At 35.8% G+C, this 18,063-nt stretch overlaps 1 long non-coding RNA gene across 5 annotated transcripts in view; it reads left to right on the forward strand.

The window, feature by feature from the left end:
- Window positions 1-18,063, forward strand: part of LOC102161640 (uncharacterized) — a 729,975-nt gene that overhangs the window by 677,206 nt on the left and 34,706 nt on the right. For 4 of the 5 annotated variants that reach the window (XR_014831263.1, XR_014831265.1, XR_014831261.1 and 1 more), the window contains exon 3: window positions 3,194-3,299. This is a non-coding gene — a long non-coding RNA (uncharacterized LOC102161640). Of the gene's footprint in view, window positions 1-3,193; window positions 4,800-18,063 lie in introns of those variants that run through there. The other variant, XR_014831259.1, reaches the window with a different exon arrangement.

Raw genomic sequence — 18,063 nt, forward strand, 5'->3', positions numbered from 1 at the left:
TCCAGCTTGTGCAGCGGCAGCCCCTCAGCCAGCTGCTGGAGGATGCCCTCAGATATGCGCTTCCGCCTGAGCGTGGTGCTTGAGTCCTTGGAGCCCCTGAAAATGGTGGTCTAGAGGCAACGGATCGGATCTTGAGGTTCACGTCCATCGTGATGGCTGCCTCTCCTCAAAATTTATAATGAAATATGATAGGACAGCTTTTCCGAAAGGTGCATTTGAAGATAATTTTAGAAGTTATGCAATAATGTTTTAAATTGTATGCATTATGTATATTGGGGGAAAAGAGTGATTAAATAGGATAAATATTACTTAAAAGGTATTTAATTTCAAACAAGCACATTATCTCAAGAAAAATATTCAGTAAAAAATAGTACAGTAGTATAAAATATGGCCATCATGCAGATAATTGATATACAGACGAATAATTGGAAATGTTGCAAATAAAAGCCATTGTTGCTTTATCTACTGATAGATTTAATTACATGAAAGGATCATATATTGAGATGATACAGGCAAGATTATTAAGGGGAAATAAGATTAAAATGTTAAACAAATAAAAATAACTTTCATAACATTCAGTATAATCCAAAAATTTCCCAGCTCCAGCCAACTGCTCATTTAATTAAATGAAATTCTATTAAATATTTTTGTATCACAGAAAATGAAACTGAAGAGTCTCTTGAAGTTTGATTTAAGTAAGATTTATCCTACTGAAGTGATAAATTTTGACTTATTTACCCCTTTCAATTTTTAAATATCAATAGAATTAAATAAAAGCGTGTTAAGCCTAGAATAAAAAAAAAAAAATTGTCACCATTAAGTACTCCCTTAAATGGAGAAGGTACATTTGCTGCTTGTAACTGAACTCTTAGTTGAATGAAAACTACTGCTCCAAGATTTTATCACCACTTATTCTTAAAAGATAGAGGCACAGGAAAGCTAGAGTAACATGCACACATTGACGAAAAGACAGACTTTAAGATATTTTATCCAAGTAGAAGCAATTAAAACTTTTGATTTGCATACAGCCTCCCAAGGGTAAAGGTGGGATTTACATCACTAGTTGTACTTAAAATTTACCCTGAAGCATTGAGACCAACATGTAAGAGAATATTCTCACAGGAGAGATTAGATGACCTGTCATGTCTTTCCATCTCTTATTTACATGATTTTGTTGTCCTAATAATTATCCTTTTGGAAAACAATTTGCTGACAACTTCAGATTTTAGTTACATCTTTGGGAGTTGTCTGGCGGTGTTCAGCTAGAGCTGAGCTGTCCTATCCAAACATGGTGAAATTAGGAAAAGGCACATCATAGATCCTAGCCTTTCCTTGAACATTTCTACTTATAGAGGCATTGTTAATAATTCTCAGCTTTTGGAGATGAAGAATAAGCACTACATTTTACCATACAGATGGAATAATAATAATGACATTGACCATATCTACAAATATCTCCTACTTCACCATAATTTTTGTTTTGAAGAAAGTCATGACCATATTTTTGCCTGAAACACTAGCATATATTTATTGATAAGTTAATTCTTCCACTTAGGAAATATTTCCTTTGTCTACTTTGGTAGTTGTGCTAGATATTAAAGGTACAGTAGTAAAACAATACACATCCTGGAGTTCCTGTGGTGGTGCAGCAGAAACGAATCCAACTAGGAACCATGAGGTTGGGGTTCAATCCCTGGTGTCATTTAATGGGTTGAGGATCCGGCATTGCCTTGAGCTGTGGTATAGGTTGCAGACACGGCTCAGATCCTGCATTGCTGTGGCTGTGACGTAGGCCAGCAGCTGTAGCTCAGATTCGACCCCTAGCCTGGGAACCTCCACATGCTGTACATGTGGCATGTGTGGCCCTAAAAAACAAAAAACAAAAAAACCAAAACACACATCCTTGATATCACCAGAGGGCATAATTAGGCAGTGAATAATTGTAATAAAAGTATAAGTGCTCTAATTAGAGAATAACAGATATTTTGGGATTATATTGGTGGGACAGCCAACCCAGCAATGGTAGTAGTGAATCATAGGGTGATGATGAAGAGTATCTCAGACCAAATTATGTATGGCATATATAAACATATACATAATACATATATGCTACATGTGTTACATATCTATACTATATACACTACATGTGTAAAGAGTACAGCTTGTCTGGAGGCTCCAAGGTAAAAGGGTATGAAATGTTTAAGGAGCTAAAAATCAATATGCTGCAAAGTAGAGTTAGAGAGGAAGATGATAAAAGATGAGGCTAGAAGGGCTCCAGATGTTTTCTTCTCTACAACTCCCGGGGCCCCATTCGCATGGACTATGTCACCCAGGTGAAAGAAGTTGTGATCTTAAGTTAGAAACAGTGAGGATGGAAAGAAGTAAAATAAGCTAAGAAATATTTAGGAGGCAAATTAAACAAATCTTAATGATTGGATATAGAGAGTAAAAGCAAGGGAGAGAAGATATTTTGCTTGATTAGTTGGATGCATAGATGGTACTGCCTTAAACTAAGATGAGAAACATTAAAGGAAAAATTTATTTCAGATGAAAAAGCTTTCTTAAGGTAGTATGAACATATTGACTTTGATATATGCCCAGGAATTCTAAATGAGTATTTCTAGCAGATTGTTGGATATGCAGATTTGCAATTCAGAATAGATGTATGTTCTCAGCTTATGATAATTGAAGCCATGGGAATTAGAAAAAATTGAAAGGAAGATTAGTGTTTTTTCTTATTTTGGATAGGGCTCTAGCTATGTAATTCTATATAATAATTATTAAAAGATATTTACAGGAGATTTTATAATTTACTTTGATAATCCACATTTTAGCTTAACATCCATGTTATTTATTAAGATCCCATTTTCCAAAATAGTATGGAAATATAAACTACAAATAAGCACAGGAAACCAGCCAGTTTTTGTTATATATATTTTCCACATTGGATATGTAATGATTTTTATAAGCAGAAACAATTAGACACTATTGAATATCTTTTTAAGTTGTTTAGCGGAATGGATAATAATTGGCTCACTTTTGATAGCTAGAACAGTATTTGTTTTTAAAAATTAAATGAAAACATGGATAAAGACATGAAAATCCCTAATTTATTTTTAAAAATATTGCTATTGCCCTTAAACACTTGGGGCAGTTGAAAAAATTAAGATGAGTTTCTGTTCTTTTTTCTCAGCCTACCCTTTTGTGGAAATAACAATGAATAATGAAATGCCACAGTACTGACAGAAGGAAGAAAAGCAAAGAAGCCACAGTTGTGAAAGAAGCTCTTTGTATTCTGGGTAAGTAATAATTATTTGACTATAATTAATGTTGTTTTTGATACCTTGAAAAAAAACAGACTCTAGTAGATATATTATCCTTTGTAACAGATTGTTATGAACAATATAGCACAGTCCTATATATTTTTCTGAATTTGAAGATGATTTATTTTTGATCACTGGCATGTGGTTGTGTATATAGATGTCCAAAACAAGTGAAGCAATCAGTCCATCAATTGGTTATTTTGTTTACATGAAATCAGAATAGTTAGCTTGACTGATTCTCCCCTCCTTGGATGTTTGGGCATTAAATATGTAACCCAGATGTCAGCTGGGGCCACCTCGTCTTCCTTGAGATTGAGGTAAGAATGCCTTGAATCTTGATACATACTTGTGGAAGGAGGAAACACTTTTCAAATGTCAGGGAAATCCAGGTAGCTTGAATTCTTAATGATTACTCTTCCTCTAGCCTGTGTCTGGGTTTCTATGTTTCCTCTTATCCACTCCATCATTCCAGATTCACACTCTAAATTATTTTTTCCATAATATAAAAATGTAGCCCATGTAAATGAAATATTCGTGAGTATAGAGAACTTTTTGGAGGATTGAGACAAGGGTACAGAAGTGTTTATGCTACTGCAGAAAGAATGACCCTAACCTACCTAGTTATTCTCTGTTTTGGGTCTCTTTTTTATTTGCTTCATGGCACTTATCACTCCTTGAGGTTATGCACATGTATGTGTCTGTGTGTGTGTCTCTCCCCCACTAGAACGTTAACTTTAAGAGAGCAGTGGCTTTATCTGTTTTGTTTGTTGGTATAACTTCAGTGCCTAATAGTCAGCACTCAAGGAATGCATAAGTGAACAAATGAAGGAATGAATAAGTTAAGGGAGCCACATGTGCTTCCTGGGTTTTATCTTCTATAATCCAGGAGTTTATCAAGAATAGTCTTTTTCCTAAGAGGGATTCATGGGTCAATTGTTAAATATCGCACTTATTTTGAGTATTTATTTAATTTATATCATGTAATTTAAACAGGATTCAAAATTTAGACCAAGTATTAATAAATTTGCTGGAATAAAAATAAGCATAATTCAAAAAACTGAAACATCACAAGATGCTCTACATATGCATTATTTTAAGTAATCCTCCCAATAAACATAGGAGATGGTCCTACTGCCATATTTATCATATTATATTACAACTGACTTCAGATTCTCAGAGGATTCATATTCTCATGTATCTCTACAGATTTTCTTTATTTAACAGCTCATGTTTTATGAATTTCTCTCATAGAAGGAAAGAAAATGACAAGGTCTACTAAATTTTTGAGCAGAAATAGTAAGATGTAGTCGATTGAGTTATAGATGTATATTAAGAGGCAAAGGTTCTGTTTTTCTCAGCACATCTACATCCATTTCATAGAATCATTGAAATAAACCAATTTCAGTGTTCTATTGGTGGTGATTACCAGTGTGCTTTGGGAATAGTTTATAGCCATGGAACAGATGGAAAAAAAAATTTTAAGGACGACTTACGGAGCTGAATGCTCCAGGTGAGACTACCAGCCTCTCCATCGTTCTCCAACCCACAACACTGCCAGTATCACCATTTTAACTGTAGTCAGGAACAAAATTCAATAAATAATGCATAAGTAGAATCAAATAGCCACCTTGCCCTCTGAATAAATCACATTACATCTTTCATCCCTTTCTCCCCTCAGTTTACATCAGAAACATAAGCCTCCAAAGCCTTCCATCATCATACAGCATTTTAGCTTTCTATATTCTCTAATCTGACCAAATCATATTATTCCAGGTATTGGTGTCTCTATTAGTGTTGACTTAGACCTCCTTTTCATAAGCATGAATGTCTTTTGTCTCAGTTATGTTAGATCCTAATACTCTCTTAGATTTAAGTTCCACCATGTTCTCTTCCAACTAGTCCTGAGAATAATCAAGATAGAATGGACTAAACAAAGACTTGGGAAGATGAGTCCATTAGGAGAGGTCTGCTAAGGGGAGAAAAGATTTTATTGCAGAGAATAGTCAAAATATAGAATTAAAGAGATATAGTGGACTTATATTAAAAATAAATTTCCTTTAAGTAGTTTGGACTGTATTTTCAAGCCAGATTTTAAGCAGGGGTGTATGGTTTATGGTCACCCTGGTAACAGCATGGGAGCTGGGCAACAGCCTCAGTTTTAAAACTATTCAGTAGAACCAAAGAGTTCATTGGAAGTGCTAAGTGCAATCTTCAAGCATTTAATCCAAATGCATTTTTTTTGAAAATTGTTTTTTTTACAGAATAAAATACATATATTTAAACGCAATTACATTCATACAGATTATTATATCATGGATCTTAAGAAGCAGATTAAGTGACTCCCTCTGGAGAAGTGGAATGGAAAATATGCTGAGACAAATAGGAAATCTATTCTATACTTTATCCCATTTTGTATGGCTTTCATCTCTACTATTTAGTATTATTATATTCGATTTTCTTTAAAAATTAGCATTATATTAAAATTGTGTATGTTATGCAACTAAAATTTGTAAAGAAGAAAGCCTTATATACCATTAAATATTTTATATAGCATAATAAAAAGAATAACTTAACTGGTAAGAATAACAAAAATAATACACCCTCTGAAAATAAGTAAAATAGAAAATGCATAAAATGGTTAAAAAACAGTGTAACTGTATAAATATGTCCTCACAGTTTGTTACATCTTATTGATTCCTCAGTATAGGCATTACGCCATTCTAGGTGATGTGATAAACAAGACATTATAGACCTTACATTGTACCATGGAGAGAAATGGTTATCAATAATACAATTGTAGAACTGTATTATTTAATTGTACAGTGGCATTATTTAATTATAATTATCATAAATTCTTTGATGGAGAGGAAATCAGAATCAGATCTAAGAAGATTTCAGCATTCCAAGAATGATGTCAAATGACCCCCTTCATGGTGGATTATGCACTTATTTACTATGAGATATATTTCTTCTCCAGAGATTCCTTGTTTGTGTATCAATTGTAGATTTTTGGTTTGCAGTTATTCTGAAGTTTTGATATAAGAGTCTATATGTATATGAGATTGTTTTAAGTTGTTGTTCTCTTAATTGCAAGTTCATCTCCAGTGTCCTGCATTTGTACCCACCTCTTCTGATGATTCCTGATTTTGGTGGTATAATTGTGCATGGATGATTTTGTATCTTTACTGTATGTGTACCTTTACCGGTGAGCCTTGTCATGTGTGGCATTTTGTTTCCTGCTGCTGTCTTTTCTTTTCTGCCTAGAGAAGTTCCTTTAGTATTTGTTGTAAGGCTGGTTTAGTATTGCTGAATTCTCTCAGCTTTTGCTTATCTGTGAAGGTTTTGATTTCTCCTTCAAATCTGAATGAGAGCCTTGCTGGGTAGATTAATCTTGGTTGGAGGTTTTTTCCTTTCATCACGTTAAGTATATCATGCCACTTCCTTCTGGCCTGCAGAGTTTCTGCTGAAAAATCTGCCTATAACCTTATTGGGGTTCCCTTGTGTGTTACTTATTTCTTTTCCCTAGCTGCTTTCAGTATTTCCTCTTTGTCTTTAATTTTGGTTAGTTTGATTAATATGTGTCTTGGTGTATTCCTCCTTGGGTTTATTTTATATGGTACTCATTGTGCTTGCTGGATTTGAGTGAGTGGTTCCTTTCCCATGTTAGGGAAATTTTCGGCTATTATCTCTTCGAATATTTTTTCTGTCCCCTTCTCTCTCTCTTCTCCTCTGGCACCCCTATAATATGGGTGTTGTTGCGTTTCATGTTGTCCCAGATTTCTCTGGGACTCTCTTCATTTGATTTCAGTCTTTTTTCTCTTTTCTGTTCTGCGTCCATAATTTCCACTAATCTGTCCTCCACATCGCTTATTCGTTCTTCTGCCTCCTGTATTCTGCTGTTAGCTGCCTCTAGTGAATTTTTTATTTCAGTGATTGTATTTTGCATCTCTTCTAGTTTAAGTTTTATATCTTGTATCTCTTTGGTCAGTGTTTCCTCTAAGTTATCCTTCTTTGCCTCCAGTTTTTTTCCAATGTCTTGCATCATCTTCAGCATCAACAATCTAAAGTCTTTTTCCTAGAGGCTGAGAATCTCCTGATCAGTTAGCTGATTTTCTGGGGTTTTTCCTTTCTGCCTCATCTGAGTTATAGTTCTCTGTCTTTCCATTTTTATAGGTTTTTGGTGTGGTGACCTTTTTACAGATACTAGAGTTGTAGCCTCTCTTACTTCTGATGCCTGCCCCCCTTGTGGCTGAAGTCAATATGGGGGCTTGCTGTAGGGTTCCTGATGGGAGGGGCTGATGCCTGCCCACTGGTAGGTGGAGCTGATTCCTATCCCTCTGGTGGGTGGGGCTTAGTCTCTGGATGGGATTAGAGGCAGCTGTGTGCCTGAGGGGTCTTTAGGTAGCCTGTTTACTTATGGGTGGGGCTGTGATCCCACCTGGGTTGTTGTTTGCCCTGGGGCTTCTCAGCACTGACTGATGGGTGGGGCCAGATTTTTCCAAAATGGTCACCTCCAGAGGAAGGCATGCTGCTGAATATTCCCGAGAGCTTTGCCTTCAATGTCCTTCCCTCACAACAAGCCACGTTCACCCCTGCTTTCCCAGGATGTCCTCCAAGAACTGCAGTCAAGTTTGACCCAGATTCCTATGGAGATCTCTCTGTGCCCTGGGACCCAGTGCACGTGAACATCCGTGTGCACTGGGATGGGGTCTCCATTTCCCCCAGTCCTGTGGAGCTCCTGTGCACAAGCCCCACTGGCCTTCAATGCCAGATGCTCCAGGGGCTCTTTCTCCCAGTGCTGGATCCCTGCACGTGATGCTTTGATGTGGGGCTCAGAACCAGTTAGTTTTCAGTCTGTGGAGCTTCCCATCGGGGAGGTATGGGGTTGTTTATATCGTGAAATCGCCCCTCCTACCTCTTGCTGTGGCCTCCTCTTTGTCTTCTGGAGTAGGATATCTTTTTTGGTTTCCGGTCCATTTGGGTGGAGATTGCTCAGTCTTTAGTTGTGAATTTTGTTGTTTTTAGGAGAGAAGTTGAGTTCCAGTACTTCTATCCCACCATCTTAATCCTGTCTCCCCAAATGCAATTTTTAAAAAATAATTTAATTAATAGCCAATCAGTGGAATAAATAATCTCCACAACTCCAAGCCAGAAACAAGGTTAAAAGTGGAAATGTTCAAAGCATCTTGCTGTAATAAAACCAGGTTGGTATTCATATCTCTGTCATGGATTCTCAGTATGTGGGGTCGACTGTGGGTTCCCTGAAATCAGCCATCATTGAGTGGGGAAGCACCAAACTGGCTCATCACAGAGACTACTGGACCTATCAGAACCCTGCCTGGCTTTTGGGGAGGCTTGTGTTGCTCACACTAAGCCACTGCCTTCCTGAGACAGTGTCTAAGCACCTTGATGAGTCTCAAAGAAAGATGTGAGCACATGTGTGCTTCATTGGACACAGCCAGTGCTCCTGGGTCTGTCTGCTACCACCCTAATAGTAAAAATGGCAAATATTTTTCTTACTCAAAATTTCCTATTATATGCATTTTTGTATTGGAGACTTCATGGTATTAAAAGGTGCTGTTGGATTACGTTACTTCTTGTGTGTTGAGCTGAGAATAAAGCTTCTCTGACTACTTTTGAGCATTTACAGTGCCTTAAAAAATACATTTGTTCAGCAGTTTCTCCCTCTACATGAATTTTGATTTTATGCTCAGTCTTTATTGTTGTGAATATTTATTCATGTGTTTGACCCACCCAGCCCTGTGAGAATATTCTAGTCAGACTGTTATTTTTAGACCTAAGCCTTGCAATAGCACACCTTAGAGGTGCAGGCACAGCAGCTGGGTGCCTGCCCTCAGAATCTTTATGTATAATTGCATTGTAGTAAGTAATACATAATGCCTGGAGTGGAGATAATATAATACTGTAATTACTTTTGTATTTAGGTTAAGTTTAGATGCTCTTTTTCTTGTATTTGACTATTTTATATTTGACAATGTTACTGGACATTTTCCGTTGTTTCTTTTTTTTTGGTCTAACTTTTATCAAAAATTTTTTCTTATAGGAGAGGTAAAATAATAACATTTGAAACCAAAAGTATATTTTTGGTTATAAACAGAAAATTAAAAATACCATTTGATGCTGGAGAGGGTATGGAGAAAAGGGGACTTTCCTACATGGTTGGTTGGAATAAGAATTGGTACAGCCACTATGAAAATAGTATGGAGGTTCCTCAAAAAACTGAAAATAGAATTGCCATATGATCCAGCAATCCCATTCCTGGGCATATATGTAGATAAAACTATAACTCAAAAAGATAGGTGCACTCCTGTGTTTATAGCAGCACTATTTACAGTAGCCAAGACATGGAAACAACGTAAATGCTTGTGGACAGATGAATGAATACAAAAGATGTTGTGTGCATGTATAATGGAATACTACTCAGCCATAAAGAGAAATGAAATAATGCCACTTGCAGCAACATGGATGGTCATGCTAAATGAAGTAATTCAGACAGAGAAAGGCAAATACCATATGATTTCACTTAAATGTGGAATCTAAAATATGACACAATTGAACCTATTTATAGAACAGAAACAAACTGACAGATGTAGAGAACTGACTTGTGTTTTCCGATGTAAGGGCTGGATGAGGGATGGATTGGGAGTTTGGGATTAGAAGATGCAAACTGTTATATACGTGTGTGTGTGCTTATGTGCATGTATATATACATACATGTATATATACATATATATATCTGAATCACTTTGCTGTACACCAGAAACTGACACACACTGTATGTTAACTACAATAAAAAAATTTTAATACAATTTGATGATGGATGTGATGAGAATGATTAGGCTGAATAAAATATGATAAAGTGTAGCATAAGCTAACTTTACAACTAATGTTAAATACTTTGAAAACAGACTAGTGAGAGCATTTAAAAAAAAAAAAAAAAAAAAAAAAGCCTTAGGTTGTAATGTGAATTACAGTTCACACTGCCCTTAGATTTAGCCAAGAGGGGCGTCTTTTGTGGTTCCCATGCTTTAGAGGGTCCTATTGTTGTATCCCTCTCCATGGAGCAAACAAGTCCTTGGAATCAAAGAGTTAAACCCAGCTGATGCCCGCAATCTCTTTCAGACTGTCCTTTAGGTATTCAGGTTCCCAGAATTGCCTGCCCTCAAGCACACTTCTGTGATCTGTTTGGGGACCTTACCTGGATCCATCCATTTGAAGCAGTTCTATACTGTTGATGTGTATACCCATAGGACTGAGGGATGGCCCAGGGGTGACTATTGGGTGACTGCAGAGCTTTGACGTGCAGTCAGGTGACCATACACACCCATGAAAAGCCCCTTGGGTGTGGAAGGAGGCAGTGATGGGCGGAGGAGGAGGTTGGACTGCAGAACGTGTTGTTCTCATGCCACTGTGTGCCAGAGCAGAACTCTGAGGAGTCCAGAATCCTAAGTTCAGACTGGCTATCCAGATCCTTATAAAAGTGTATTTGGCAAGGTAAGAAATAGAAAGTATTTTATTTAAAAACTCATTATCATTTTCAATAACTTTAAAATATTTAGAAATACAATGTTTGGGCCTTCCTTTATATTCTTGTTCCAGGTCCTATAAATGTCAAAGGTGTGCCTGTATATGATTAAATTCAAATCATTCTTACAACAATCCTATAGGGGGGTACTGTCATTTTCTTTACTTTGTAGAAGAAGAAACTGAGGCACAAAAAAGATTAAACAACCACCTAAGGCCACACAGCTAGTGAGCCAGGCATGGAATGGCTTTGACTTCCTAAAGTACCTTCTCTTAACCACAATAGTATGCTGATTCCTTAAAAAATGTGTCAACAATTCTCACAGAAAATTCCTGGATGACAAGAAAGTAAATGCTAGTAATTCATTGGGATTCACCTTCTATGTAATAAAAATTGCCTAAATCTGTGATATATTTTATGTTGTTAAATCAGTAAATATTATTATATTTCCTGCAGTTACAATGTAATTTTGAGAGAAAATATTCAGAGCATAAAATTAGGGCTCTTAACTTCTTTTTATCATTTACTGGACAGTTTAACATTATGTATATACACATATATATATATGTGCTTATGTCTTTCAAAAGATATAACAATGCTTATGCCTTTTGAAACTGTATTGGATAATTCCATATAAATTCTTGATTTATTAGGCATAATCTTAAATTGAAGATCTTTCAGTTTTCTATAACAAAATTGTCAATAAATTCCAGGAATTTCCCTTTTCATGCTAATTTGATAAATGCTTTGTGGCAAGGTACTGAAGTATTTCAAATGAGAACAGTATCTTTTTTTGCATATCTTCTAATGAAGTAAATCCTTTGGGTAACTACTCCTTAAACAAGGTTGCATCATCTTGCATATCCTACCAATACCTTTAAAGAGCTGAGCTGATTTAATTTGGCAAAGCTTTTCTTACAGCTGCCAGTAGTGTCAGAAAAAAAATTGAAACACCTGAAACTAACATTAAAACAAAATAAAAATGACTGTTTCAAGACATTGAACAGATATATGACAGATAAATACTAAAGTATCTGAAAGTTTAAAAATATACCTTGACCATTTCATGGTATTACAAATATATTTAAACTTTATTTCTTGCCTAATAGCAAATATCTTGCCCCACCAAAGAATTTGTCTACTCTCTTCAAATTGGGTACTTAGACTAGAGAAATATGAATTTATAAGCCTTGTAATACGACTTAGAAACAAACTTTACTTTCAAATGTTCTTTTAAGCTTTGAATCTATTTAGTTGAATAATATGTCTGTGTGATTCAGAATTTTCTTGATACAGTGTAACTAAGGCAAAACATAGAAATAGATGTTGGGGTTGTAACTGCAGCAATAACTGTTCTCATTGATTGATATGATAATGTGTAAGTTATAAATTTGAAACTTTTATCATATTGTATTTATAAAATATTTTTATGTTATTTATGAGTTCTCAGTGGAGATTTTTCACTAAAAATATGGCTTTGCTGTTCAAATATTGGTTGAGAAAATAGACACCAAAGAGAGGATATGCAGATGTTTAGGCAGGAACTGCTGAGGGCCAGAAGCAGAGTCAAGGGGTAGGAATAGGAAGGAAAGGAAGTTGAAGCATAGGAGCCTGATGAGGTCCCCGCATAATTGCCTGTCTAGGAAACATGCCCCGTGTAACTCTCTTCCTGCAGCTATCTATTGATCTGTCATAATTTACCCAGAGAAGATTAGACAATCACTAAAGGGAATCACCACTTTTATTCTAAGACCCAGTACTGTACATAATGTGTAAAATCCCTTTCTTCTAGGCTGGGTGACCATTTGAACATGTAGAATTACAAAAAGAAAACAATCAGATCCATCATTTCTAGATGAATGATTATGATAACTCTATCACGCCTTCCTTCCTCTTTATTCACACTTGTTTTTTTGTTAGCAGATACCTCACAAAGCTAATAGACTGTACCACCCTGTCTAAAGGGAATTTTTTAGTGCCTCATTCCAATTGACTAATAACAAACATCCACTGCAAACTTTACAAATGAATGTAATAAGCAAATAAACAAGCCTACACAGTCAAATGAGCGAAAAATAACAATAATAAAACACTTTAGTAACTATTTTCCTATTTTTTCTCATTAGTTTCCTCAAAAGCAAGGTTTTGATATTCAAAAACTGGGACGTGGAAGAAAATCAAACTCACTGTCTCCTAGAAGATCGCTGGTGCAGATGAAAGTCTTTAAGTAGCAGTCCTCTTCTTCCAGTTGCACCAAGGGGTGGGCCCTCCTCCCCACCTTAGTATGGTTTCTGGCTCTGTTCACTAATGAAATGTTATTGCCAGAATTCTATTTGTTTCTTTTTTTAAATTTTGGGTTAGTATGCATAGCATTTGATGTTTGCACATCAAATTATGCTGCTTTCTTTTCCCTTTAGATCAGAAGAGTTTGTGACAAATATAAGAAAGGCACTGCTCTGAAGTTTTTTTTACAAAAAGAAAGAAACGTTGCTAATATGTCCTCAAACCTCCAAATTACATGGCCATTGACAGTGTATAAATATTTCCCATTTTGGCAGACCCCTAGTGCTGAATCAAATGGCAAATCATGAGTATTCTACCTTGTTTTGATAAGATATAATAACATGTAGTTTAACTGAGGGGATTGCCTTTCATCTTTCACTTTGGCTATGTCTATGTATAGGATGTGAAATTGCAAACTGAAATCATATATTGGTAGTATTACCTAAAATCCCACTTTGCCTATGTCAGATAATTCACCAGAGGTGGCTAAAGAGAAATTTGAGCAAGCCAGATAATTGATTTTTCTCAATTTATCAATAGCCTCAGTGAATTAGAATATAAATCATATATACTTTCATTCTTTTTGTAGGGATGGGGTGGAGGGGGGCACCCATGGCATACGGAAGGTTGCCAGGTTAGGGATCAAATTGGAGCTGCAGCTGTTGGCCTACACCACAGCCACAGCAATGTGGGATCCAAGCAGCATCTATGACCTACAGTATAGCTCACGGCAGCACCAGATCCTTAACCAGGGATCAAACCCACATCCTTTTGAATACTAGTTGGGTTTGTTACCTCTGAGCCACAAGGGGAACTCCCTATGTTTTTATTCTTATATATGGGATTATTAAACTCCTTACTAAGTGAGTGAATTTTCCCCTGATTTAGTAAGCGAGGTATTTCTGAGGCAAAACAGCATGGAGAGTGTTTACTTACCAGATGGGGACGATAAAGCAGCCGGGATCCCATCCCTGACTTGACATGAATGGTGTGTGCTGTGCCCTTTCCTCTGGTACCTCAGCAGCTACTAAATCCTGCTGTGTTTCCTATTGCTGGCTGACAAGAAACAGAAGCAGCCTCTTCCCACAAGTGACTGGTGGCCGATGAATCAAGCCAGTGAAATGCTATGCCCCAGACTTTCATCTGTCCAGCTGAGCTGGGTCATTACAAAGTGTGCTTTCACACATTGTTCCTCTTGTGGCTGCAATTTATATGTAGTGTGGGCTTTAGTTAGTTTAATTTAGCAAATTTATTTTAAACATCAACTGTATACCTGGCTTGCTTTCCAAAGGTTAAAAAAGACATGGATACAACATATTAGTTTGGTGTGTTTCATTTTTAAATGGAGTAATAAATATAAATCTAGGGAGACCTATCTTTGAAATAAATCAAGATCACTTGGTCCTCAGTTTTCCTGCAGACTCTTTTATGGGTAGTAAACAGAGCAGTTAGAGAAAAGAACAGGATAAATAGAAACAGGTATTTGGAGAAAGGGAGTAATAAATTTTAAAGTCTTAAAAATTTTGGGTACACATATTGAAATTTTAGTAGATATTATAATTTACTGTTGGGTTTTGGATGTAGAATTACAGAGGGAGACTCTTATTTACTCCTGATCTTATATCTATCTACCTTTCTATCCATCCACTGTTCGTCCATCCATGTGGTTACTTATTTTGTATTCAAAGTTTTCTTTGGTAAAAAACTCAGTTTCTGAACCATTTATGTTACAATATATATACTTAATTTTTTTTTTTTCATTTAAACCTGCTGATTTAGGAAAACAGGTCTAAATCTACTGTATTGCTTAGGATTTCTATTCTAAGAAAACCAGCTAGTGGGCAGTACTGCCTCAAAGGGAGGCTGGCGAAGATATCCCAAAAAACAAACAAAAAAATCTTATTCTGCAGCTTTGGTGAGCCCATAAAGTCTTTCATCTATTTAAAAAGCTTGCTCACTTGTGTGTGTGTATGTGTGTGTGTATGTGTGTGTGTGTGTGTCAGTGTGTCATCATCTCTATTTTCTTAAGCACTTTGGGGGACATAAACTAGAAAACACTATCAGGTTTCAGACATGCACCACAGCCCAAGGCAGGAAGAAGAAGTGAGAGCAGTTTTGCTGATTTGTTCTCTAGATGCAAGCGTCTGGGAATGTCTTGCTACACTTAACATGGAATCAGCTAAGAGTATTTATTTGAGAAAACCCAGCAAATAGACATATTTGTTGGATAAATTGAATAAAACCCAAGGTACCTTTGCTGTTTTACAGACCATTAGTTATTCAAGTTCCCAGCAATAAAACAAATGGTCTGTCCTCAGTTTTAGATGATTCTATGTGTCTAATCATTCATAAGACTACTTTATCTGATATTTATTATAAAAATATGTCAATTACATTTATTTCGAGATAGGTATTTGCTTAAATTAACTTATAAACTTTGCCTCTTTAAAAACCCAACACACCAACACATTTTTTTTTTTCAAATCAGAGTGAACACAGGTAGGCACATTTTGGTGTAATTTAAAATATTCTTTACAAGTTGTGTGCTTTGAAAAAGTGATGAAATGCTTCCTTACTGAAAGAAGAGTCTAGCAGAAATGCCACACCAATCTGAATAGGACATATGAAAGATGACCTAATGAGAATTATTTTCTTACTAAATAATTACTGCTTTAAAACATCTTAAGAGTTATAGGCTGATTCTCAAGGTTTTTGTGGCAAGTAGACCTGATGAATTTTATTGCAATTTGAAACATCTGAGTCCAATTCCTTGAGAAGATTATTTGAGTTTTTTGAATCCACAGATTTTACCTAGGAATTTGTACTCTGTAAGTTTGGCAGAGCCTGGAAATCTGTATTTTTATGAGGCCACAGACTTCTCTGGGAATCCTGCCAATCAAACCTTTGTCAGGGTGAATATGTGATATGTGACTAGTTTATGAACTGAAACATGATTGATTTAATGTACAGTCCTAGTTTCCTAATGTTTTGACACCATTGCATTCAAGTGTTAGTGTCTTTAAAGAAATACTGTCTAAAAATAATTTCCATCTTCCCTATATTTTCTACCTCTAGAAGCCTTTTTATCCTTTTGAGTTGATGTAAATGTCGCCGCCTCTAAGTGGCCTTCCATGATCATCATAGCTGAAAGTAACCCCCTCCTACACTAACAAGAAATGGTCTTTTACAGAAGTGATTTCTCTAATAAGCTTTTATGTGGGATATGTGTGTTTGTTTGGGGAACATGTATTTCAAATTATTGTGGAGTCTGCTATAATGATTTTCTCTAGGACATTACCACATAGCATCATAATGAGGATCAGAACACTTTTTTTTTCACATAAGAATACTTATGTTTTTCTGCAGGCAGTGTGGCAGAACAACTAGAAACAGGGATTTTGAAACCAGACTGCATGTATTAATATCCCAACAAGATTGCCTATAAGCCATGTGAACTTGAGCATTTTGCTTAGTCTCTTTTGCCTCAGCTTCTTCATCTGTAAAATGAGAAGTACAATGTCTACCTGATAGGGTTATTATGAGGATTAAATGACTTGATATGTATGTATAATATAAATGCTTAGAATAACATGTGGCATTTATAATTACTATATTACATATTTCTATTGTCATTATTATTTATAATAATAGTGGTTTTTTCATTATATTATGAATTCTGATATTTTTTCATCACTTTTTTCTCTTCACATTGACTAAGTATAGATCTAAAGCCAAGTTTGTAGCCTAACCATAAGGAAGGGAATACTTTTAGCTTTGTCCTTTAGTCTCTTCTGTTGAATTTATCTCCCATTTAATGTATGCCATCTTGTGTAATTTTATGAATTCATGTATGCTGCATGATATTCTTTCTGGGTATGGTAGGGTATGTAAAAATAAATCAAGTTCAAATTTTTTCTTTATACTGCTAATTGAGCTGCACAAAAATAACAAGGAATTTAGGAATAGCATCATTCTAGAACAAAGGAAAATATAAGTTAGCATTAACACAAAAGTGTTTGAAAGGTGAGGAAATATGTATTTAAAAACAAGGGGGATCAATGGTGGTAGTAAACACTTTTCTTTCCAATTTGCTTTGCTCTCCTTTGGTGAAATATATACAGTTTAGTGTAACTATCCAGTGCGATTACTATTCCGTATCATTTTCAGTGGGTAGATGCTCTTTTTGTGACAAGGGATGAAATTTCAGAATTACTGAATGAAATTATAATCAAACTAACCTGACAACTTCTAAGTCTAATGCCATCACATTCAGATAGCTTGCAGACACATTCAACACATTCAAAAACCTATTCATAAGGTTTTTTTTTAATTCCTTAAGTGGCTTTTTGAAACTGCTATATTGAAAATTTTAACTGTAAGAATAACAAAAACAATCCTCTCCACCCCCTTTGTAAATACCACTGGGTGACTAGGGATGGATTTTATCCTTGAAGTCTCTCAGAGGCTCAGAATGTTTTTGCAAACCACAAGAGCATTACTCCTCCACAAGAGCATTATGTCTGTGATTTATAATGTCATCTGGATTTCTTGATTGATTTACAGCATAGCTATCCAGCCAATTGATTTACAGCATAGTTATCCAGCCATCTCAATTCATTAACTTAAGTATTTTTCTCAGCTTAAGCCATGTGTCCTGTCAGATCAAGACTTCTCTGGAATCCTGCAAATTTCAGATTAGGAAGAAGTCTTTCAACTCCGTGATTCATGTCTCCAACTTTCATTGGACTCAGCTATTCACCAAAGACTTACACCAAGTGAGACTTGGTGATGGCATGTTTTGGGTTGAGAGGGTAAAGCTGTTAGAGATGGCAAAGATCTACTGATTGTGCACTAGAACTCCTCCAAATTATAGCAAGTCCTATATGAAGGGGAATTCTCTACCTGGAATCC

This window comes from Sus scrofa, chromosome 16 (genome assembly GCF_054392235.1).
Source record: "Sus scrofa isolate SSC_HxYL_T2T_F1_AM1 chromosome 16, Sscrofa_HxYL_maternal_Yorkshire_Landrace_v2.0, whole genome shotgun sequence".
Lineage (NCBI taxonomy): Eukaryota > Metazoa > Chordata > Mammalia > Artiodactyla > Suidae > Sus > Sus scrofa.